We start from the raw sequence: 25,717 nt of genomic DNA on the forward strand, positions 1-25,717 counted from the left end.
TTCACGCAGTTTGGGTGCATAGATCCTGAGAAATCTGTATCCAGAATAACCACCTCTGGCCGTAATAACGGCCTTGATACGCCTGGGCATTGAGTCAAACAGAACTTCGATGGCGTCTAGAGGTACAGCTGCCCATGCAGCTTCAACACGATACCACAGTTCATCACAAGTAGTGACTGGCGTATTGTGACGAGCCAGTTGCTCGGCCACCATTGACCAGACGTTTTCAGTTGCTGAGACATCTGGAGAATGTGCTGGCCAGGCCAGCAGTCGAACATTTTCTGTACCCAGAATGGCCCGTACAGGACCTGCAACATGCGGTCGTGCATTAACCTGCTGAAATGTAGGGTTTCGCAGGGATCGAATGAAGGGTAGAGTCACGGGTCGTAACACATCTGAAATGTAACGTCCACTGTTCAAAGCGCTGTCAATGGGAACAAGAGGTGACCGAGACGTGTAACCAATGGCACCCCATACCATGACGCCGGGTGATACGCCAGTACGGCGATGACGAATACATGCTTCCCACGTGCGTTCACCGCCAGTCGCCAAACACGGATGCGACCATCATGATGCTGTAAACAGAACCTGGATTCATCCGAAAAAATGACGTTTTGCCATTCGTGCACCCAGTTTCGTCGTTGAGTGCACCACCGCAGGCGCTCCTGTCTGTGATGCAGCGTCAAGGGTAACCGCAGCCATGGTCTCCGAGGTGATAGTGCATGCTGTTGCAAACGTCGTCGAACTGTTCGTGCAGATGGTTGTTCTCTTGCAAATGTCCCCATCCGTTGACTCAGGGATCGAGACGTGGCTGCACGGTCCGTTACAGCCATGCGGATAAGATACCTGTCATCTCGACTGCTAGTGATACGAGGCCGTTAGGATCCAGCACGGCGTTCCGTATAACCTTCCTGAACCCACCGATTCCATATTCTGCTAACAGTCATTGGATCTCGACCAACGCGAGCAGCAATGTCGCGATACGGTAAACCGCAATCACGATAGGCTACAATCCGACCTCTATCAATGTCGGAAACGTGATGGTACGCATTTCTCCTCCCTACAAGAGGCATCAACTGCTGTTGGTGCATGAGAAATCGGTTGGAAACTTTCCTCATGTCAGCACGTTGTAGATGTCGCCACCGGCGCCAACCTTGTGTGAATGCTCTGAAAAGCTAATCATTTGCATATCACAGCATCTTCTTCCTGTCGGTTAAATTTCGCGTCTGTAGCACGTCATCTTCGTGGCGTAGCAATTTTAATGGCCAGTAGTGTATGTTGCCCGAATCCGAACTTAGACTTTGGTTTACACAGACTGTGTGTCCCTACTAACACTCGTCAGGAGCATTTTCGCTGACATTTCGATAAATATTTCCTGTTCAGTTTTTGCAATATGTCGCTGGAGTCAGTCCAAACAAATACTGCTCGTCATGTCTTTCATACGACACGTTCTGTCGACTGAAAGCGCCGGTTCCTTTGCCTTTAAAACAAAATTATTTTTTTTTTTCAATTAAATTATAAAACCTTCAAAATTTCACGGAAGTTTGCTTTTGTTTACGTTTCGGACTTCAGCCCATTATCAAGCCATCCACTTAAATTCTGCTGTAACAGCATAATGTGTGTACGCTGGCCACATTGCTTGTCTGAGTGGCTAAGTGCAAGATACTGTTTGTATACAATACTCCATTGTCGCGGGCCAAGCGTACACACGTTACGGTGTTATGGTATGACTTCAGTGCTAGCATGGCTGGGAAGCGTCAGCGAATATTTCACCTCGAACGAAAGTTGTTCCCTGAGACGTAATCTATCACCCGTAGACATTTGATGCGAAGACTTTGAAGCACCTGTGTATAGTATTGCAGCACTGCAGCTTTCCTATAGACAACAGCATCGTCTGCGAAAAGCCTCCCTGTATGATCTAGTAGATAATCTCCGAAACTCCATGCATCTTTTCACAGTCGATGCTGTTGGTTATAGAAAAGGCCTTCGCAGACTACGCAGTTATTTAAGATGAAGTTGCAACGCTAGAGTACTAGCGAAACTCGGTAGGATCTGCGGTGGGTTCTTGATTGGTGCAGAGACTGAAGTAAAAAGTGCTGCACGTAATCTATTTGAATACGCAATGATGAAAAATCACTGCACACAGTAGGAGCAGTAGACCATCTGGGAGTAACCGGAAGGAGATACAAGTATCTCAAGTGGAATGGCCACATCACACTAAGTGTAATACAGGGCTATTACAAATGATTGAAGCGATCTCATAAATTCACTGTAGCTCCATTCATTGATATATAGTCGCGACACCCTACAGATACGTAGAAAAACTCATAAAGTTTTGTTCGGCTGAAGCCGCACTTCAGGTTTCTGCCGCCAGAGCGTTCGAGAGCCCAGTGAGACAAAATGGCGACAGGAGCCGAGAAAGCGTATGTCGTGCTTGAAATGCACTCACATCAGTCAGTCATAACAGTGCAACGACACTTCAGGACGAAGTTCAACAAATATCCACCAACTGCTAACTCCATTCGGCGATGGTATGCGCAGTTTAAAGCTTCTGGATGCCTCTGTAAGGGGAAATCAACGGGTCGGCCTGCAGTGAGTGAAGAAATGGTTGAACGCGTGCGGGCAAGTTTCACGCGTAGCCCGCGGAAGTCGACGAATAAAGCAAGCAGGGAGCTAAACGTACCACAGCCGACGGTTTGGAAAATCTTACGGAAAAGGCTAAAGCAGAAGCCTTACCGTTTACAATTGCTACAAGCCCTGACACCCGATGACAAAGTCAAACGCTTTGAATTTTCGGCGCGGTTGCAACAGCTCATGGAAGAGGATGCGTTCAGTGCGAAACTTGTTTTCAGTGATGAAGCAACATTTTTTCTTAATGGTGAAGTGGACAGACACAATGTGCGAATCTGGGCGGTAGAGAATCCTCACGCATTCGTGCAGCAAATTCGCAATTCACCAAAAGTTAATGTGTTTTGTGCAATCTCACGGTTTAAAGTTTACGGCCCCTTTTTCTTCTGCGAAAAAAACGTTGCAGGACACGTGCATCTGGACATGCTGGAAAATTGGCTCATGCCACAACTGGAGACCGACAGCGCCGACTTCATCTTTCAACAGGATGGTGCTCCACCGCACTTCCATCATGATGTTCGGCATTTCTTGAACAGGAGATTGGAAAACCGATGGATCGGTCGTGGTGGAGATCATGATCAGCAATTCATGTCATGGCCTCCACGCTCTCCCGACTTAACCCCATGCGATTTCTTTCTGTGGGGTTATGTGAAAGATTCAGTGTTTAAACCTCCTCTACCAAGAAACGTGCCAGAACTGCGAGCTCGCATCAACGATGCTTTCGAACTCATTGATGGGGACATGCTGCGCCGAGTGTGGGAGGAACTTGATTATCGGCTTGATGTCTGCCGAATCACTAAAGGGGCACATATCGAACATTTGTGAATGCCTAAAAAAACTTTTTGATTTTTTGTATGTGTGTGCAAAGCATTGTGAATATATCTCAAATAATAAAGTTATTGTCGAGCTGTGAAATAGCTTCAGTCATTTGTGATAACCCTGTATAAGCAGATGCCAGAAAGATTCGTCGGAAGAATCTTAAGGTAACATTGCTCACACACAAAAGAGTGACTTACAACACACTTGTAAGACCGAATCTTGAATATTGCTCGTCAGTCTGGGACACTTACCAAGATGGATTAATAGAAGAGACAGAAAATGTTCAGCGAAGAGCAGCACGTTGGAGCTCAACAAACTCCATTAGCAGAGGCTAAAGATAGGAGTTGTGTATCACGGGGGAGTTGACTGTTGAAAATCGATGAAAAAAAAAAACTTTTGTTGGCAGTACTCTGCCAGTTAAGATGAATGCTCACGGACCAATTTCAGAAACCTGTGCGGAGTACTGGAAAGTAAGACATGGCGGTACACTGAGACTTGAAGATGGTTAATGAGCAAATTCTATGCTATGCAGTGAAGTTTCACTTCACTGCATTATCAACAGGTTTTTCAAGGCAACAAAAATGACCTCCAAACTGACCGTAAGGTAGAACCCAGTTTGCATTTGACAGTGTTGTTGCGGTGTTTTCCTTAATCACACGAATCCCAAACAGTAGGGTAAAGCGTAGTAGGTTCAGTCAGCCAAATTTCGGAAGATTTTAGTCTCCCCAGCCCTAACAATTTTTAAACTGCATGTTGATGCTTTGGCAGCACTGAAGTAGGAACTACATTTGACTTCCTCACTTTAACACTGCAACAATGGCGAGTGTTCTTTTGTAACTGACCCTCTGTCAGCTATTTCCACAGCCGTATTGATTCCTGTTACCATTTAGATACTCAAAAATAAGATGTTAGAATGTGTGCGCCATCTAGTTCCTGTAATGTACACTTTGTTCGACGTGCTTTCCTGTTTTCACTGTGTGCATGTTGCGTTTCCGATGCAGAAGTACGTAAACTTGGCTAGAGGGGCGTGGAAGACGACCCGAAAAACACACTCGACTTAGTTGACAGCCGATTTACCAGACCCAGGACCATTAATTCAGCGCCCGGATACGATCTGTGTCTGGCATACGCCCCCATCTCGATTTTATCGCACTCTACACCAACTGGGCACATTTAACGTTTCTCACACACAAAATATCGGTTGTTTGCAAGTACCTTTCCTTCTTACGTCACGACGCGTCTACACACTCCGTTTTCCACACATGGTCGGCCGGTGTGGCCGTGCGGTTCTAGGCGCGTCAGTCTGGAACCGCGAGACCGCTACGGTCGGAGGTTCGAATCCTGCCTCGGGTATGGATGTGTGTAATGTCCTTAGGTTAGTTAGGTTTAAGTAGTTCTAAGTTCTAGGGGACTGATGACCTTAGCTGTTAAGTCCCATAGTGCTCAGAGTCATTTGTACCATCTTTTTCCAAACATGTAGCTCTTAACAAGTTCTTTGCTGTACCTTTCTTCACTCTCCCTACAGTTCTGTCTTACTAACTCTACTGTCCAGTGTCAAAATTTGGGAAATTCTTCATCATACACATATTCTTCCATCTAACTTATTGAAAATGATTGATCTAAAATAATATTACCATTATGTTGTGGAGCGATCGCTTTGATGAACCTTTCCGTTTAGAAGCGTCAGAACGTTCCTCGCGGAGACTGAAGCAAACGAAAAGTGAGAGCAGCCGTAGTATATTTGTAGCAATGTACGAATTTTGAGTGTACGTCGGAAAATTGCGGACATGAAACGTCGAGTCGTGAGGTATGTTGTTCTACGCACTTTCGATGATATATTCACGGGTTGCGAAGAATAATGCCTCTGCCCGCATCTCGTGGTCGTGTGGTAGCGTTCTCGCTTCCCACGCCCGGGTTCCCGGGTTCGATCCCCGGCGGGGTCAGGGATTTTCTCTGCCTCGTGATGGCTGGGTGTTGTGTGCTGTCCTTAGGTTAGTTAGGTTTAAGTAGTTCTAAGTTCTCGGGGACTTATGACCACAGCAGTTGAGTCCCATAGTGCTCAGAGCCATTTGAACCATTTCAATAATGCCTCTGTCGCTAACGTTCCTTAGTTTTATTGTATTGAGCAATGATATCCTACCCATTTTCCACTGTTAGCATTCAGTATTGCTGCAAATGGTTGTAAATTTCATTTGTAACGTCTATAGTCATTACTTTATGACTTACTAGAAGTAACTGATATCCTCTTGTTACCTTGTGTGTTGTCATCACCTTCCGTGGGTAGGTATTACACTTAGAGGTCAGACATGTTTGTATTGTTGTCAATATAATTTACTGTCAGATTGTGAGCAGGATAAAAGTTCCGTTTTGATCCCGAGTTTCTATATTTTATAACCTCCAGGGGTTTCCACTTGCTTCCCTTGTCGCCTACTTGTGAGTGACGTAACGCATTGTCTCAAGGACCTTTGAAATCACGTTCTTATTTATTTGACCATCGGGTCTCCACTGAATCGTTCAGATATAAACTTCTTTAAAAATTCAAACTGATCAGTTAAGACTGTGATGTCGATAATATTTGATCGCTTATGGTTAGAAATAATTTGGCACTTCTCTTTCCGGAATGAGGATGTAATAGGAAATTTATGAGTATTTTGGAGCATGCTTTAGATTTTCTCCCAGTGGCGGTGGCGATTTTTCAAGCAGCTCTAATGTTAAATTTGCGCTGACCGTCGTTCATTTGAAAGCTGACTTCTGCAGGGACACTCTTTGTGGCCAAGCCTGGCCAAATGTGATGCACAAATAAATTTTAATTTTTGATAAAAGCTTAGACAACCTGCGGAACCTTGGTTTTAAAATTCGACGCTAAGTAAAATCTCCCAGCGCCATCTCAACGTCCAATGTTTGCAGGTGAAAATTTTGCACTCGTGTTCGACCATTAGTACATCTTCTAGCCGGAATGGATCTCCTGACGGGGGGCCGGAAGCTTATTGAACGACGGCTGGCATGAGGGTGGCGGATAGAGAGGTAATCTTTTGTGAAAATGATGAAAAATAAATTCTGGATGTGCCCTCCGCGTGGCGCGAGGTAATTGCAGCGGCGGTGGCGCCCTCGCTGTATCAATATTATTTTTCAATCGCCAGAACCGCCGCCTGCTTCGCTTCGCGTGATGTGTGTGTGTGCGTGCGTGTGTGTGTGTGTGTGTGTGTGTGTGTGTGTGTGTGTGTGTGGACCACACGGATGTTCCCCGTATCGCGTCTCTAACGCCCTCGCCGTGCCTTCGTTCTCTTGCTACGGCGTATTGCTTGTTATCACACGCCGGGTTTTCTCTGTTAACCCTGAAAATGTTCCATGGGCGTTACCAACGTGTTCCAGTGTGTGCATAATAGTAAAGTGGCCATCAAGCTGAGTGCTACTACGAAAATCACTATCGGAACTATTGCATCCTTTTTGTTGACTAGAAAGTCGGCTTACCAAACCAGCTAGCCGTCCGGGGTGGCCGAGCGGTTCTAGGCGCTACAGTCTCGAACCGAGCGACCACTACGGTCGCAGGTTCAAATCCTGCCTCGGACATGGATGTGTGTGATGACCTAAGGTTAGTTAGGTTTAAGTAGTTCTAAGTTCTAGAGGACTGATGACCTCAGAAGTTAAGTTCCATAGTGCTCAGAGCCATTTGAACCATTTTGAACCAAACCAGTTATTTATTTACTTGCGCCTTTATTTTAACTAGCCATAGCTTTGGAAGACTTAAGATCGAATGTGACAGAAGGGATGGATAACATTCCATCAGAATTTCTAAAAAGTATGAGACTGGCGTTATACGAGCAGACCTTCGGAAAAACATCATTCGCACATTTACGGTGACTGTAGGAGCCGAGAAGTGCGAAAATTATCGCACAATCGGCATAATAGCTCATGCATCCAAGTTGCTCACAAAAATAATACACAGAAGGATGGGAAAGAAAACTGAGGATCTGTTAGATGACAAGCAGTTTGGCTTTAGGAAAGGTATAGGCACCAGATAGGCAGTTCCGACGTTGCGGTTGATAATGGAAGCAACACTGAAAAAAATGAAGACACGTTCATAGGATTTGTAGACCTGGGAAAAGCTTTCGACAACGTCAGATGGTGCAAGATGTTCGAAATTCTGAGAAAATAGGGAAACGGGTAATATACAATATGTACAAGGGCTAAGAGGGAACGATAAGATTGGAAGACCAAGAACGAAGTTCTCGGATTTTAAAGGGTGCAAGAGAGGGATGTAGTGTTCCGCCCAAAGGTTCCAGAGTGGAATTAAAATTCAAGGTGAAAGGATATCAGTGATATTCCCTCATAACAATGCTATTCTCTGTGAAAGTGAAGAAGATCTACAAGATTTGCTAAATGGAATGAACAGTCTAATGAGTACAAGATATTGATTGAGAGTAAATTGAAGAACGGCAAAAGTAATGAGAAATACTGCAAATGAGAACAGCGATAAACTTAACATCACGACTGATGATCACGAAATAGATGAAGGAATTCTGCTAACTAGGCAGCAAAATAATCCATGACGGACGGAGCAAAGAGGACATAAAAAGCAAATTAGTACTGGTAAAAAGCGCTTTCCTGATCAAGAGAAGTCTACTAGTGTCAAATATAGGCCTTAATTTGAGCAAGAAATTTCTGAGAATGTATGTTTGAAGCACAGCATTGTATGGTAGTGAAACATCGGCTGTGGGAAAATTGGAAAAGCAGAGACTCGAAGCATCTGAGATGTGGTGCTAAAGAAGAATGTTGAAAATTAGGTGTTCTGATAAGGTAAGGAATGTGGAGGTACTCCGGAGAATCGGCGAAGAAAGGAATCAATGGGCAACAGTGACAAGAAGAAAGGACATGATGATAGGTAATTTGTTAAGACATCACGGAATAACTTCCACGGTAGTAGAGGGAGCTATAGAGGATAAAAACCGTAGAGGAAGACAGAGTTTGGAATACATCCAGCGAATAATTGAGGGCGTAGGTTGCAAGTGCTAAAGTGCTACTGTGAGAGGAACGGACTTGCGAGTCGATGGTGATGAACTGTTGATGAGGACAACACACGCATACCCAGTGCGGAGCGGAGAAAACCCCTACCCGGCCGGGAATCCAAATGAGGACACGGGACCCTGTAATCGAGAGTCATCAACGCTAACCAAAGACCACGAGCTGATAATGTCTCAAAATATTTATGCTCCCGAAAGACAATTTTCAATTTCTACTTCAGTATCTGACTGTGGCATTCATAGAATAATACTTCGTGAAGACTGTGCTGATCGCCAATAAAGTTATAGATGAATTTTATGCATACTGGGTGCAGTGGAAGTTCTTCACTGTTTCTTTATAGGGTGTGGAATAATAACCGCCACCAGACACAATAGAAAGTGATTTTATTGAATGCACTGCCGGTTTTGGGCTTATGGCCATCTTCAGGGGGTTTACATTCTGTTACATGTTTCGATGATCAATGCTGGAGACCACTGTGTAAATAAAATAAAAAAAAAAAACAGATAATGTGACGATGACTAAATACACTCCTGGAAATGGAAAAAAGAACACATTGACACCGGTGTGTCAGACCCACCATACTTGCTCCGGACACTGCGAGAGGGCTGTACAAGCAATGATCACACGCACGGCACAGCGGATACACCAGGAACCGCGGTGTTGGCCGTCGAATGGCGCTAGCTGCGCAGCATTTGTGCACCGCCGCCGTCAGTGTCAGCCAGTTTGCCGTGGCATACGGAGCTCCATCGCAGTCTTTAACACTGGTAGCATGCCGCGACAGCGTGGACGTGAACCGTATGTGCAGTTGACGGACTTTGAGCGAGGGCGTATAGTGGGCATGCGGGAGGCCGGGTGGACGTACCGCCGAATTGCTCAACATGTGGGGCGTGAGGTCTCCACAGTACATGGATGTTGTCGCCAGTGGTCGGCGGAAGGTGCACGTGCCCGTCGACCTGGGACCGGACCGCAGCGACGCACGGATGCACGCCAAGACCGTAGGATCCTACGCAGTGCCGTAGGGGACCGCACCGCCACTTCCCAGCAAATTAGGGACACTGTTGCTCCTGGGGTATCGGCGAGGACCATTCGCAACCGTCTCCATGAAGCTGGGCTACGGTCCCGCACACCGTTAGGCCGTCTTCCGCTCACGCCCCAACATCGTGCAGCCCGCCTCCAGTGGTGTCGCGACAGGCGCGAATGGAGGGACGAATGGAGACGTGTCGTCTTCAGCGATGAGAGTCACTTCTGCCTTGGTGCCAATGATGGTCGTATGCGTGTTTGGCGCCGTGCAGATGAGCGCCACAATCAGGACTGCATACGACCGAGGCATACAGGGCCAATACCCGGCATCATGGTGTGGGGAGCGATCTCCTACACTGGCCGTACACCACTGGTGATCGTCGAGGGGACACTGAATAGTGCACGGTACATCCAAACCGTCATCGAACCCATCGTTCTACCATTCCTAGACCGGCAAGGGAACTTGCTGTTCCAACAGGACAATGCACGTCCGCATGTATCCCGTGCCACCCAACGTGCTCTAGAAGGTGTAAGTCAACTACCCTGGCCAGCAAGATCTCCGGATCTGTCCCCCATTGAGCATGTTTGGGACTGGATGAAGCGTCGTCTCACGCGGTCTGCACGTCCAGCACGAACGCTGGTCCAATTGAGGCGCCAGGTGGAAATGGCATGGCAAGCCGTTCCACAGGACTACATCCAGCATCTCTACGATCGTCTCCATGGGAGAATAGCAGCCTGCATTGCTGCGAAAGGTGGATATACACTGTACTAGTGCCGACATTGTGCATGCTCTGTTGCCTGTGTCTATGTGCCTGTGGTTCTGTCAGTGTGATCATGTGATGTATCTGACCCCAGGAATGTGTCAATAAAGTTTCCCCTTCCTGGGACAATGAATTCACGGTGTTCTTATTTCAATTTCCAGGAGTGTAGATACAACAGAAACAACTGGAAGCTACCAAGCGACCTGTGTTGTAAAGTACTATAGTACTTACATACAGCCGAAGTATCCATGTCGTTTCAACATTACATTCACCACATTTTTTTACAAAAATATCTCGATATTTTACGCTTTAACTGTATGTTACACATCATGGGAAACATTTACCATTATGTATAATACATAGTATTAATATTAAATATTACGCATTTTAAGGTATTCACTTGAGAGCCTATGTTTACTGGACATTTTTTCTTTTCTTTTTCCATATTATCCCTCTCAAAATACGGAAAGTAAAGAGTGTGCAGTAGACGAGATCTGTTTCACAGTAACGAAGCTGAACAAGTACTCGTAGTATTTTAAAGCCCACGTTTAATAGACTCTTTTTGCTTCGAAGGATCGTTCCTGTCTCATCCCAGAATACTGATAATTCCCCCCTGGAACATCCTGTATATCCGAATGCCACTACAGACATTCTATATCAAACAAAACCCCAACCCATTGGAATTAAAAAGGACCACATCTAGTCAAATTTCTAATGTGGAGAAGAAACTCCTAAAGCTGTTACAATCATTAACACAAACAATTCATAACAAGAAGGGAAGCATATAGTTCAAGGGAATTTTCTTATTGCCTGACAAGTACTTCCACTTTGCCCCTCTGCACGCAAAACACAGAAGCGTTGCTGTTCTTCCGGGGGAAGGTTGGACACACTTGTTGAACAGCCCACATCTTGTTAAATTGTAAATGTATTCAGTGGAATGTAACGTCGCTTCTTGTATAACCGCCGTAGTTCACCAACGCAGAATTCATTGCTACGTATTGCATACATTGGAAATGTTTAGAGCCTTTGGAACGTAGACACCATTATTGACACGATGAGGAAAAACAGAAGAAAATGGTGACTGAATTCCACGCTCAAATTAGAAGCTGCGGGGTCAGACCGCCGAGGGAGGGGGTCGCGGGTTCGACGTTTCGGCGTCCACCAACAATGCTAGTCACCACAATTAGCATGCGTAATTCAATGATTGCGGACCAAATTACTAAACTACAGGCTTCCGAGAAACCGACAGGCAGGCCGGCTGCCCTCGCGCTTCTAAAATTATCGTGCGCTCGCTAGATAGTTAATTAAATCAGCAGCTTCCCGAGACTATACAATAGATGGAAAGTCGTGCAATTTTCTGACGTTATTTCGCAGGGCCGAGGCTGCTTTACCGTGATAATTGCCCGGTCGACAAGCATTCACCAGATAACTAACTCGTCAGTTCGGCAAAGTTTCTTTGAAATCTTCGGTTAACATGTTTTGTGAGAGCACGAAACCGTCTACGGTTCGTCAGGGGCGCCCGATTTGATAATTGGCTGCCATCAAATCAGGCGGAGCGACCGGTAGCTGCCTTATTTAAGAAAACATTCCGACTTTCGCGCGCAGAATGATTTAGGAATGACGATCTCCAGCGGGGAAAAACGTTCCGAACTCTTGGGCGCAAGTAATGTCAGGTCGACAATATAACAACAGCCTGTAAGCATCACGAAGCTTACGAATGATTGATGTGAGGACTAAATGCTTTCCCACAGCGGAGGTCGCGGTCTGAATCATGACTCGGGCGAGGAAGTGGGTTTCAAATGCGTATCCTATAAAGCGGCAGAATATAGGCTAATGACGGAGATCGGTCATTTGATATCTACTGCTGAGTAAAGCCCTTCAATTATACGCATCCGCGTTGCTCCTGCGTGTTTCCCTGTATCTCCCATGAGATGTTAGCCTCGGACATTTCTTGTCTCTTAGACTCTAGCAAAGTGCTTCCTAAGTACATTTAATATCCGTTCACCTGACAACATGTCTCAACCACTTCGACTCCACTGTCATTACAGCCATAATTACGTCTCCCATTCTAGTCAGTTCCCTGATCTAGTTGCCTGTTTTCCTGACCCTCTTAATAATAAAACATGCAAATTAATCGTATTTTCATCAACACGAGTCAAAATTAGTAATATGCACTGATCACAAAAATTACGTTCCTGAACTCGAAAGTTTATTTTCGAAAACTCTTTTCACTTTAGATTACCAGGGACACTCCAGGGCACTTTGGTGAATTTTTTTTTCTACCACTTTGGCCAACTAGGCTAGAGATTCCCTCTTATTTGTTCGGTACCTTTCCTTTATTATTTTTCTATCTGTTCACCATCTTTCTCTTTTCCGTTTCTTCACCTTCGGTTGTCATGTACAAGATGGTTTCGTGATAGTGTTACAAGCCTTTCAAGGATGGTGGAGAGTGGTAAATGTATCGATATGAGGTAAGGGACCTTGGTCCGAAAACGACAGAGCGGAAAGTTATAAACGAAAATCGCTGTGATACGTCTGACAGGGGACCTCTCCTGCTGTAATACCGCTTCACACTCGTTTTCTTACTGCTTCTGCCTTCCTATCCTTATAAATTTACCTCTTTCCTTCTCAAAATCTCTATTTCGGTTGCTTCTTATGCTTATACGTTGTAAATTTATAAAGCTGTTTTCTCTCGGATCTTGTAAATTTCTAAAACTGTTTTTTGTCGGATCGAATTTTTTACAAATTTCTGTTCCCAGAGAGACTTGAAAACCCGTTTTGTCAGCCTAAGTCATTCACCGTTCGAAAATGTCTGAAAATACCATTCTCCCTAAGCTTATTATTTCTATATCTTGGTATATTTCATCGATGCTTATTAATTTTCAGCCTCTTTGCTTCTTATGGATTCTAAAAATGTTCCTCGCGAATCTTCACTTTAAATGCGAGCATTTTTGGTTAGGCTTTATCATGACTGTTATCGATAATGAATGAAACAAGAATTTACTGTTAGCAGTCACTGTTTATTTATTACCGCAACACGTTTCGAAAGTTTAAACCTCCATCATCAGGTGGATTCATGTGGATCAATAAGAGATAAATGTGTTCTGTTACGAATTTGGAGTAATTTCTGGTACTGTCTAGAGGACAAAAACATACTTCAGAACCTGGCTCATACTTTTTGGGAGGTCTCTGACTAAAGAATGAATGAAGGTATAAATGTGTAAAATAAATAAAATATAATATTTCCAGTGCTCGCAGTCTCTTTCCCTCGTCGTTACACATCACATAGCTAAACCATCACACTTTGTAAGCATTTATTTAACAATGATTGAATCACATCTAGATTCTATTAAGTTCAAAGAACATACAGCAAAACAAAAATACTATTTCGGAGTGCGAAGAACATATCACAAAAGAAAAGCGGTGTTTCAGAGCAAGTCTCAAAGCATTGCGAATATCTTCGGTTGTGTAAATGAATAGAAATATAAGCCTAAATATTTCCAGCGGTCACTGATTCTTTTCTATCAAATTTCTCTTCTAGACAGTGTCACAGGTTATATTGCATACATGCAGCATGAATACAAATAAATCTATCTGATGATGGAGATTTAAACGTTGTGGTACTAAACAGTCAGTGACTGGTGAAGGTAGACTTGTTGGTTCATTCGATATCTTCTGTCTAATATTCCTAGTCCGTCAAATTTATAACTCAGTACTAAGCATTTATCCGCTTAGAGGCAGTCTGGTTTCACTGCCGTCTTAAAATAAGTTATTTTTACTTTTTTTGATATGTACTTTTGATTGTAAATATTTTTTGTTATTTTTATGCCCTTTCGTACAACCTTTCATTTGTGGCAGATTCCAGTAACCCATTTTCTAGAATTATCTTTGCTAGATAGTTGAATGTTTTGATCTCTTGCATTTGACCACTATCTGTCCGCAAGTGTTTGGTGCAACCTTTATGTTAATGATAAGTTTAGTTCCTCTGTAGAGATTCTCAAACCTGCTGTACTAGGCATCTGTCTTCTACGTTTTCAGACATGTCAGCAAAATCGCCTGAAAATGCCAGGCAGTTTACTTCTATACACTGCTTCTTTCGTTCCACTTTTGTTGGACATCCATTAGTTTTTCATTCCAAATTTTTACGTTTTTTCTAAAATACAATTGATGAGAACTGGAGATAAGCCATTGCATTGTCTTGGCTCTGTATTCATTTTAAAGGGCTCGGAAACTTCGCGCATGAACGTTGTTTTTGAGACTGTACCCTTAGGTGGGTTCACGAATAAGATTAGAGAGTTTATTTTTAACGCCAAATTCTCGGATTACTTTGTCTCGAGTTCCCTATCTACAGAGTCAAACGTCTTCTTGAAATCCGTAAATGTTACAAATATGTCTTCAGTGTTTAATAGTTCGGAACGGATTATAGATTTCAAATTGAATAGATGTTTACGGTACGATCTGGCTTTTCTGAAGGTCCCTTGATTTACGCTTAGTTGTCAGTCGTGAATTTTTACAGTTTTGTTCAGTAAAATTTTTGAAAATACGATAGAGGCAACAGGCAGGAGAGATATTCGAGTGTAGTATTGACATCGTTTTGTAATGTTTTTGTGAGGAGGACCGTGCTTAGCTCTTTAGCTGTGCATCCAGTCAACCCGTTCAAGAACTTTGAATACATACAAAAACTCAACTGTTTCTAGGCTCCATTGTTGATTTTTACTAAATATTTTGACGGTTTGGGTGCAAAAAAGTTTGGGTGCATATGTAATCAGATTGAAATAATGTACAGTCAGCACTTTGGAAAACAGCAGTAAAAATTGACAATCAAGTCATAGAGTTTATTGTCAGGTCTGTCTTTGAACATGACCCATTAACTTGTAGCCCTTTTGGTGTACTGAAGATTCCATGAGATCTTGGAATTGGAGCCAGATGATGTTGACTTCTTGCTCCTGTATTTCGGCTGCGAACTGGGTAGACTTTTCCAAGTGAATTTTGCTGTCGTCAGTGTAAGTAAATACATGTCTGTTTGACACCCTGGGCTTGAGAAGACAGTTCAGAGGTTTTGTCTATTTGCGCACTACGTGGTAAGCTAAGTTTGCACAGCACACATTAATACACTCACTGTGCAGATACGAAAGTCGGACGTACGACAAATGTTATTTGAATTTTACGCTAAATGAATGAGCTTTTTTTCCAGTGACACTAGAAAGCAACACTATTTTGGCACACACTAAATGCCTCAGGAGACGCAGCAATTTGGTAGCAACACTTGATGAATCAAACTTCCAACGTCACCATGTCCCCCACTTAAGCATTTGTTTATATTTCCTATATAAATAAATGCATGAGTGGGCCACATGGCGAAGGCTGCGTTCCATCAGTGAAGCTAAAAGTGTGTTTGCTACGCATATAAATGCGAAAATTGGAGCTACTGGTTACAGCTATTTAGCTAAACGCAAATATGGAATTCGAGGAGGGAAGTACCTACAGTAATTGCAGTTTTGCGTACAGTAGCTACGATTATGTTGATGAAGATATAGCTGTATTCCAATAAATGAAGATAGATGAAAGACCAAAATGCGTATTGCGATAAATGAAACTGTATAAAAACGTGCACGTTGCGGTATTTCTTCAAGTAATTTAACCCATAGTCATGGAGCTCAACTACCATTAAGGTCTATTATGGATAAAATTAATTTTTACCGACAACGTTTCCGCTAACGAACCACGAAGACTGGCAACAGATCTGAAATGAGATGCTAGAAACTGCCATAATTACCGATATACGCCCTTGCTTAATAAATGCCGAGGAAAAGGAAAAAAGATACACGTGATACACTAACAATACATTTTCTCGGAAAAGACGTAAATCGGCTTTAATGTTGATTGGTTAGTTGGATGATTTGAGGGGGCAGTCCAAACAGCGAGGTCATCGGTCCCATCGGACTGGGGAAGTATGGGGACGGAAGTGGGCCGTGCCCTTTCAAAGGAACCATCTCGGCATTTGCCTGAAGCGGTTTAGGGAAATCATGGAAAACCTAAATTAGGTTGGCCGGAGGCGGGTTTGAACGGTTGTTCTCCCAAATGCGAGTCCAGTGTGCTAGCTACTGCACCATCTCGCTCGGTGTGTGATGTTGATATGGTCAAGAATTTTAATCCCGATCGTCATATACAAGGTGGTTTCGTGAATGCATTACAAACTTTCAGGAATGATGGAGAAGGTAAGGGACTCTGGTCAGGAAACGATCGAACCGGAAGTTATAAGCGAAAATCGTTCTAATATATGTGACAGTGGACTTCTCCTACTACAAGCCCTTTGCTTTTCATATTTTTTCACATGATATCTTGCGAACCATGGATGAAGGGTATCAAACGGTTGCCATATTCCTTGACTTCCGAAAAGCGTTTGACTCGGTGCTCCACTGCAGACTCCTAACTAAGGTACGAGCATATGGGATTGGTTCCCAAGTATGCGAGTGGCTCGAAGACTTCTTAAGCAATAGAACCCAGTACGTTGTCCTCGATGGTGAGTGTTCATCGGAGGTGAGGGTATCATCTGGAGTACCCCAGGGAAGTGTGGTAGGTCCGCTGTTGTTTCCTATCTACATAAATGATCTTTTGGATAGGGTGGATAGCAATGTGCGGCTGTTTGCTGATGATGCTGTGGTGTACGGGAAGGTGCCGTCGTTGAGAGACTGTAGGAGGATACAAGATGACTTGGACAGGATTTGTGATTGGTGTAAAGAATGGCAGCTAACTCTAAATGTAGATAAATGTAAATTAATGCAGATGAATAGGAAAAAGAATCCCGTAATGTTTGAATACTCCATTAGTAGTGCAGCGCTTGCTTGACAGTCACGTCGATTAAATATTTGGGCGTAACATTGCAGAGAGATATGAAGTGGGGCAAGCATGTAATGGCAGTTGTGAGGAAGGCAGATAGTCGTCTTCGGTTCATTGGCAGAATTTTGGGAAGATGGGGTTCATCTGTAAAGGAGACCGCTTATAAAACACTAATACGACCTATTCTTGAGTACTGCTCGAGCGTTTGGGATCCCTATCAGGTCGGATTGATGGAGGACATAGAAGCAATTCAGAGGCTGGCTGCTAGATTTGTTACTGGTAGGTTTGATCATCACGCGAATGTTACGGAAATGCTTCAGGAACTCGGGTGGGAGTCTCTAGAGGAAAGGAGGCGTTCTTTTCGTGAATCGCTACTGAGGGAATTTAGAGAACCAGCATTTGAGGCTGACTGCAGTATAATTTTACTGCCGCCAACTTATATTTCACGGAAAGACCACAAAGATAAGATAAGAGAGATTAGGGCTCTTACAGAGACATATAGGCAGTCATTTTTCCCTCGTTCTGTTTGGGAGTGGAACAGGGAGAGAAGATGCTAGTTGATGTACGAGGTACCCTCCGCCACGCACCGTGTGTTGGATTGCGGAGTTTGTATGTAGATGTAGATGTTTTGGAGGGACCAAAACATAAAAGAAGTCCAGTAAACATGGGCTCTTAAGTGCAAGCCTTAGGGGTTATGAACACTTGTTCATCTTTGCTACTGTGAGAGACATCTCTTCTGCTGAACAAGTGCTCATAGCTGTTAAGGTACGCATTTTCGTGTCCATGTTTACCCTTCAATATTTTCTTGTTTGGACCATACTACCTTCTTTAAAACGGGAGAGCAAGGAGCTTGCAGTAGAAGAGGACCACTTTCAGTGGAATCAGAACAGTGTTCGTTTATAACACGTTTCAGGACCAGAATCCCTTACCTCAAAGTGATACATTCTCCATCATCCCTGAATAGGGTGACCAGACGTCCGGATTAATCCGGACATGTCCTCCTTTTTAGCTCTTTGTCTGGGGTCCGGGTGGATTTTTACAGTGTCCGGCTTTTTCACAAAGTTGAGCGTAATACAGTTAAATTTACAATTCGTCCCGTTCTATTGCACTTTTCTTAAATTCTTTAACTATTGGCACAGCCTCCGTGATAAACACGCACGAAGGCGGTGTTAGTAGGTGGCACTAGGATCGAGAATATTTTCTCTAATTACCACACAGTGGACTGATGAGAGTAATAGATCAAACCTTGAATCAGTGAAAGGTCTGTTGATGGTCCAATATAATTTAAAAGAATTTTCATATGTGTCATTTTACAATTATCTGCTAAGTAAGCCTAAACTTCTGCAAAAAATTGTTTCCTCCGAGAAGTATCAATAATTATTAAGGAATGTATGTTATGTCTATAAATAATAAACTCATTTATTAAAATTTAACGTATGTTTGATGGGGAATACTGCAGATGAGGATCCACCCGTGAGCTTTGGACAAGTCACATGAAAGTAGCCAATCAGGAGTGGCGTTTAGGCAGCCGTCTTTGTTAAATCTTAAAACTACTCGTAAATATAAAAACAATTGATGCCACGCTGTCACCACCATCAATGTTTTTAATTTAAAATAAAAAATATTGCTCTTGGAATCACCACCTGGCCACCAGTAACAATTAACTACTAGTTTTACCGGTAATTCCTGGCAGTCACGTGACTTGTCCAAAACTGACGGGTGGTATCCTCCTCTGCAGTTGACCCGTTTGATGTGTCCTGTTTTTTCTTCCTTTGTCCTCCTTTTTGAAGCTGTTTGTCCTCTTTTTTAAAGAATTGCATCTGGCCACATGTGTAACATCTTCACGAGTCATCCTGTATAAGTGATGAAGAAATTGTATGGGGTAGCTCTACTAATCTTGTAAGCCAAGAGGAAAGAGAGCATCTTACGTAATGAAAAGCGTGGAGCGAGGGTGCAGGGCCGCTAAGAGAGAATCCAGTTTTAATAGAGCTCAGGGATAATTAGTTTGCAGCATAATGGTCCCCGGGGCAGTGTCTGCCCGCCCCAACCGCCGTCGCTCGGCGATTCACGGCTGGTCGTCGAGAGGAGAAGCAGCGACGGCGGGGCAGGGATTAGCATAAAGTGGCTGCAGCGGGCGCCGCAAAGCAAACAGCCGCCTGCCCGCCGAGCCCGAGTAGCAATTTCCAGCTACACGCGGCCCCCGGCACGCATAAAAGCCGGCCGCCGAGGGTAAACACGCGCCGCCATTGGCCCGCTCGCGCCCCTCCATCGCGCACTGCGCCCGCCTATTGGCCGGCCCACCGCGGGCCCGTGGTGGGGAGGAACCGGGCGGGAGCTCGGGCGCGGAGGGGGGCCATCGCCCCCTCCTCGAGCGCCCGCTGGATTATGCTCGCGACACGCTCTCTAATGGCATATAATGTGCACGCGCTTTGTGCGTAATGGCGCCCCGGCGAGATAACGACCAGATGCGCTACGCACAGCCGAGCGGCGTCAATTCGCGTCCGCGTCGCGGCGTGCGTTTAACGCACTCTGCCCGGGTCGCCGGCTTAGTGGGGGTCGGCAACCGGAAAACGGATCCCGTCCGCTTAAATCACTGCCTCGTTACGCCAGAACACTCCTCTCTCTTCTCTGCCCTGTTGCCGCCCCTCCACACGGAGCCATCCGGCGCGTAGGTTACCACCGCTGCAACCGAAACACGTGTGGCTCTGCCGGTACGTAAAGACGTCAATTCGCACGAACCTTTTCCTTGTAGGCAACATTAAGCACACAAATAAACATCGATTTTCTGCGGTAGTCATACATTACTTTCGTCCACTACATGTTTCAACGGCCACACCATCATCACCGGATGAATTTTGTTCGGCTTTACAAAAGTCATTTCGTTTGCAAGAAACACGTGGACGTTTTATTGACCTAAAACTTTCGTCTAGTGAACTGTGAACTAGGATACATAGAATGCCTTTCAAAAATGGGAAGAGGACTGAAATGTATATCAGTTTTTCAGGAGAAGTTATTGTATGTCCGTACACACCCCTGGTACCACGATGGCTGACATCTATTACCTGCTTTATGAAATTCGACGACAGGAGTTTTTCGTTCCCAGTTGGAATTAATCTAACTCCGTTCTGTGACTGCACTAATCCTATAAAAGGTGACATCTCTCGTACCATTTCTGTATGTGTAACGTGGAAGAGAAAGAGAGAGCTTAATCGTTTTCGCGATACTTACTTCGTCTCAAAGTAGTGTTTCCCACGGGAGTCACCATTCTGCTATAATAATGAGCTTTTTAAGTGTTTACAAATTGTCTATATACAATATCTCTCCAGTAATAACGCAGCACTGGCAAGTTTGTTAGCAGTCGTTTCATGTTAATACAATTATTTCTAGTTAGGCATCGAATATCTGCATCGCTATTGTTCCTCTTCATTCTAATCATATTTCTTAAAGTTGTGGTGCTAGAAGACCTCCCTGTTAAACACACGATAAAACTATGTGTACTATGTTTGTTAACCGCATACTTCTGTCTTTATATTTTCGTGCCAAAACATCACTGTTAACGGTTAATATCGTTATATGTTCCTCTATCTTTAAATTTACCAAACCTGTTTTTCTCTGTTGCACACAGCATATATCATTCTACAATAGTTTTAAAAAAGCCCTTTGTTAAATTTGTATCTTCTCATATTATGTCATCAATTTGTGCTTTGTACGGTTATTTAGCTGGCTGAATGGGCGTTATATGCCAAAGGTCAAATAAAATTAGAAATAATAAACAGCCTTTTTAGATGGTGATTTAATGACGAGGTTCGACGTCGTATTGGACGGTGTGGCACTGCGGTCGAAATTCGTAGCATGCGTAAATAAAGTGCGACTGATGAAAAACGGTGTCGGTTATCAGTGAATTATTAATCTCGCAACCTGTATAAGCTATATATTGTGGATGTGATATCACATAACTAATAAATTTAGTCAACATACTACATACTGGCACAATAAAACGATTCGTGTTACGCGTCTCCTTAGATTGTTGAGCACGACGTTTATCGCGACGACATCCTTGTATAAAACATTCTCAATTTTCTTGCCGCTTCGAATCAGACTAAAACTAGAGCTTTCGACTATCACCTCCACCGCCTGCTGCAGGAGCGACTGCTTTTTGTTTCATCTGTTGTAATTTGATTCCCTCACCTATGATGGAAAGAGGGAAAGGATCGCCATGCAGCGTTTACAGAATACAAATTCATAGTTCTAAAAAATGAAAATATAAAATATATACATGTTTTTGAGGTTATTAAAACAGGTGTTGGTACACTGAAGGTTTTGAGTAAGAGATGGTTTTTTTATTATCATTATTTTTTTAATACAGCCAACCGATGATAGTATTTGTAACACGGAGCACCTCACTTTCTCAAAATTGTAGGAAATAATCAGTGATGGTTAGTGCCGCTGGAGATATAGTGTTTTGGAAAGTGGTTGCGGCTATTGTGGTGGCCTTTTATTGCCCTAAGACGGCATCACTACAATTATGTCAATGTCTGCAGTGGTGGTGTCTTTGCTCTTGTAGATTACAGCTGGACGATCAGAACAATATTATTTCAAGAGCAAACTCCCAGCGTCAATGGTCTTCCTATAGCATTTGCATTTTATCCACTCCCGGGTAATAGTAACGAACGTTATACACTAAAAGATGCATCTCAACTGTCTTTCTTTCTACAACGCTCGCCAATATTAGCGGCATTATGTTGGAAAATCATATGTACGTAGCTGCCGTAATGCATTTTGGTTATTTCTCAGTAACAACTAATTTTAAGGAAACGTTTCCGCCAGGATGCCATTTTAAAATAGTATGTTACTAGGTGCTAAAGTAATGGAGTACTGTTTGGAAACGATTTTGTTTATTAAATGTATAGAGACTGCGGTGCCTAACCGGGAGAGGACAACAAACTGATTACTGGCACTCACGTAGTATTTGGTGAGTTTTAAAAATGGCCTTGACTTCACAATATCTGTGCCTAGTGTGACATAAACAAAGAGAAACAAGTTGCTACAGTTTTAATAGAAATGCATCTAGAATCAGCCTAGAGACACAGTGCGACGAAGTTCACTTTGGGACCTTTCTGTAGCCGAACTACAATTAAACGCCGATAGAGATTAGATGCATTATCCAGAATTTGACATTTAATAGTTGAACTTATTTATTAACCACATTCCCATTCTGTGGTTAGTTGCTATGTACCGTTGAAATTCTGTGCCTATGTTGAGTAACGAATTTTTTTGTCTACAATACGGTTTCATTTCGCAGCAAAAAAGTTTTTGAGAATGTAAGTAGAGAACATTCACATTGACAACTATGCGTTGACCACAGGCTGTATGTTAAGACTCGTACTTTAAAAAGAAAGTCGGCTACGTTCGTCGAGAAATACACACTTAACCACCATGATAGTCTTCTGACACATGCCAAAAACAAAACACATTACTTCTTTCTACATAATAGGCCTACCAGAAAACAGAATGAAAGGAATGAGATCTTTAATGTCTTATTGTAGTGAATAGGAAGAATTACCATTTTTGCACTGTCATTTTTGGAGCGTATGTAAATATTTATTCGTTCCTTTGTTAATGAACATAGAGCGATACGTCTAGAGCATGCGTTTATACCGACCAGTTGATCATGTGGGAATGAGGGGGGGGGGGGGGGGGGGAGTGGGGGAGGGGGGTTGGGAGGCTCTTGGAGATGGCGATAGCGAAGACAAGATATGACTAATCACGGCGCCCACAGAAGCGTTTAAGCGATTATTCGCTTAAGCAATTATTCTTCCCGCGTTGCTGCATACGTGAAAGGAACCAAAAGAAATCATAGTAACAGGCGCTGTGGGGAGAACACTCTGCGATGCATCTCACAGTGCTTTACAGAGTATGAATATCGAAGACATGGTCATGAAAGGTTTACGGCCGTCTCGGATTGGTAAACGATACGAAAGGAAGTTGTAGGACTGGGATTTAGTGTGTGTGTGTGTGTGTGTGTGTGTGTGTGTGTATGTGTGGTGAGAGAGAGAGAGAGAGAGAGAGAGAGAGAGACAGAGTGAGAGAAGACAGTCTTACAACTTTTATTCTCGCCACGCACGTACACTCATCATACATAAATTCAGTTGTCTCGTTTGTTTCGTTCGAATCACAAATGTAGCAAATATGGTGTTCCTCTTGTTCGCTGTTGCGAAAAATTACTTTTACCTCCTTACCAGCATAACATGAAAAAATTAATCTTACGACGAAGCAAACACCAGACATGTTCGACCCTATTAGCTAGCATTTCCAATGGAATATTACCATGTACATAAATAAAACTAATGTATTCATTTGAATTTCACATTTTATTGTTTCTCGATCATAAAGTTTACTTTCATTCATATTTTGAAATATGCGTCGTTCCTACAATTGGTCCTTAGTTTAATTTGTACTTATGTGAATAATATTATTATTACTTCATTCATTACTGGATGAACTTAGTCCAACGGCCTCTTACATGCAAATTCACGTGTTCAGATCCACTTGATATCGGTAATTTATGTTTCCGGACGTAAAAATCCTCCACGCGCCACACCTTTAGGGAAACAGTCTCTAAATGAACCTCGAGGTACCTCTCACTCATTGCAAAATGTAAACATGAGACTTTGAGTGCAAGTTGTTGTTTGCGTTATAGACACAAAAATAAAAACTGGCGGAAACCACTGCACGTTAACGAAGTATTCGTGTGTCAGGCAGTAGTAGTCCATTGCTACTGTTTCTTGCATTCCCAGTATTCGAACACTTCGTTAATTTGCAATTATTCGCCGACCGCGGTGGTCGAGCGGTTCTAGGCGCTTCAGTCCGGAACCGCGCGACTGCTACGGTCGCAGGTTCGAATCCTGCCTCGGGTATGGATGTGTGTGATGTCCTTAGGTCAGTTAGGTTTAACTAGTGCTAAGTTCTAGGGCACTGATGACCTTAGATGTTTAGTCCTATAGTGCTCAAAGCCATTTGAACCATTTGCAATTATTCTGCTGCTCTTTTTAATAATTAGACCTTCCAAATTTGGCTAAAGTTACTTACTGAATCCCCCATACGTAATTTCGAAATTTATGCACGATTTATGAACATAATGCGTACCAAAATACTCGTCGGAGACTTGTCCATATTTTAATGTAGGCTTTTTCTGTTCACCGTGCACTTTTAGCTTTTAGAACGAAGAGTGCGTTACATATAGCGCAGTGCGCTGAATATAGCGCCTTGAAATCAGGCTACGCTACAGATAAAACTATTACCGCAACCTTTATTTCGCATTCACATCGTTGCGTTGGCAACTCACAACCAAATAATCACATTCTAACCTAACCTAGATGTAGCGTTACGCTACGGACGAGTCTGTTAGCACAACCAAAACTTCAAAGGGAAAGAGTGTGGCATTTTGTATTTTTATTCATGTTTCCTTCTCACGAGTAATAAAATATAATTAATAAGGAGGCTAAATGCTTGATAGTAAAGAAACGGAGGAAAGAACTACAAGTTAACTAGAGACATGTCAGCAGAATAGTCATAACAGGCTTAAAATTTTTCTTTTGTAGAAGTATGAATGTGACGAAACAATGTAAAATCATTCATTTCTCTTGCGATTCCTGTTGAGACAGATGTTCATAAGCTCCGTTACTGATTCATGAACGTGTACTCAAGATGAAAATATAATTTCAAAGCAAAGTATTATTGAAATCGTGTCATTATTTAGATATCCTGAAGTCAACGTTTCATTTTTAAATAATAAGTAAGAGTGGCATTCAGCATTTTACTAACTAATGCTTTTGTGGGAGAAATATTTCGTAGACTCACTGACAATCAGTGAGTCATTTTATCTGTCAAATGCAGTCTGCACCTCTTCCAAATTACATCAAAGGTGTCCGATAGTTTTTTTACATGCGACGCGGTAACTAATATTTCATAATTTCAAAGAAATCCCACAAACCGAGATTACTCGAACGTTGACTGGTTGTGGACTTGCTACAAATAAAAGATAACAACTTCTATAATTCAATGAAAAAAAATACTGTGTGGAAGCAAGTATTCAAACTTGTGAGACATTTTTTTAATCCAGCGAGTTTAAAGATATCCGGAGGTCGTATTTATACATAAAACAAATGAGGTTCTGTCATGTATGCACGCTCCTGACATCTGTTGATCTTATGGTGAATCAGTTCTATCTATATCTTAGCCCCACACTGTGTATATGAACATTCACGAAGAGCTCTCGGATATTATTTTTCATAAGGGCTGAAAGAACAAAGCATAAGTTTGTGGTTCTGCACTGCTCAGCTGTTACCTAGGGTTAACAACCTAATTTAGTGTCTGCATCATTTAAGTGGCAGTAATACTTATAATTTGAAATCGGAGGTATATCGGCAGTTTTAGTTGGAACTGAAGCCCACAGATGTGCTCAATGAAAATGGTGATACTAAGGACCGTGAAGTGTTGGAATAGGTTTAATTGTGTGCGTGGTGAATCTTTGTATCTGTTCTTTATGTTGTGATTATACTCGTAGTTTCACATTAATCACAAACTTTACATTAGTCAAAAGACACTACTGTCTCCAGCCTACATAT

The 25,717-nt window shown here is 43.0% G+C and overlaps 1 protein-coding gene across 1 annotated transcript in view; it reads right to left on the minus strand.

Moving 5' to 3' along the window:
- The window catches only part of LOC126474260 (homeobox protein EMX1-like), a 342,331-nt gene that overhangs the window by 19,042 nt on the left and 297,572 nt on the right, over window positions 1-25,717 (minus strand). The gene's annotated exons all lie outside the window — the stretch shown is intronic.

This window comes from Schistocerca serialis, chromosome 4 (genome assembly GCF_023864345.2).
Source record: "Schistocerca serialis cubense isolate TAMUIC-IGC-003099 chromosome 4, iqSchSeri2.2, whole genome shotgun sequence".
NCBI lineage: Eukaryota > Metazoa > Arthropoda > Insecta > Orthoptera > Acrididae > Schistocerca > Schistocerca serialis.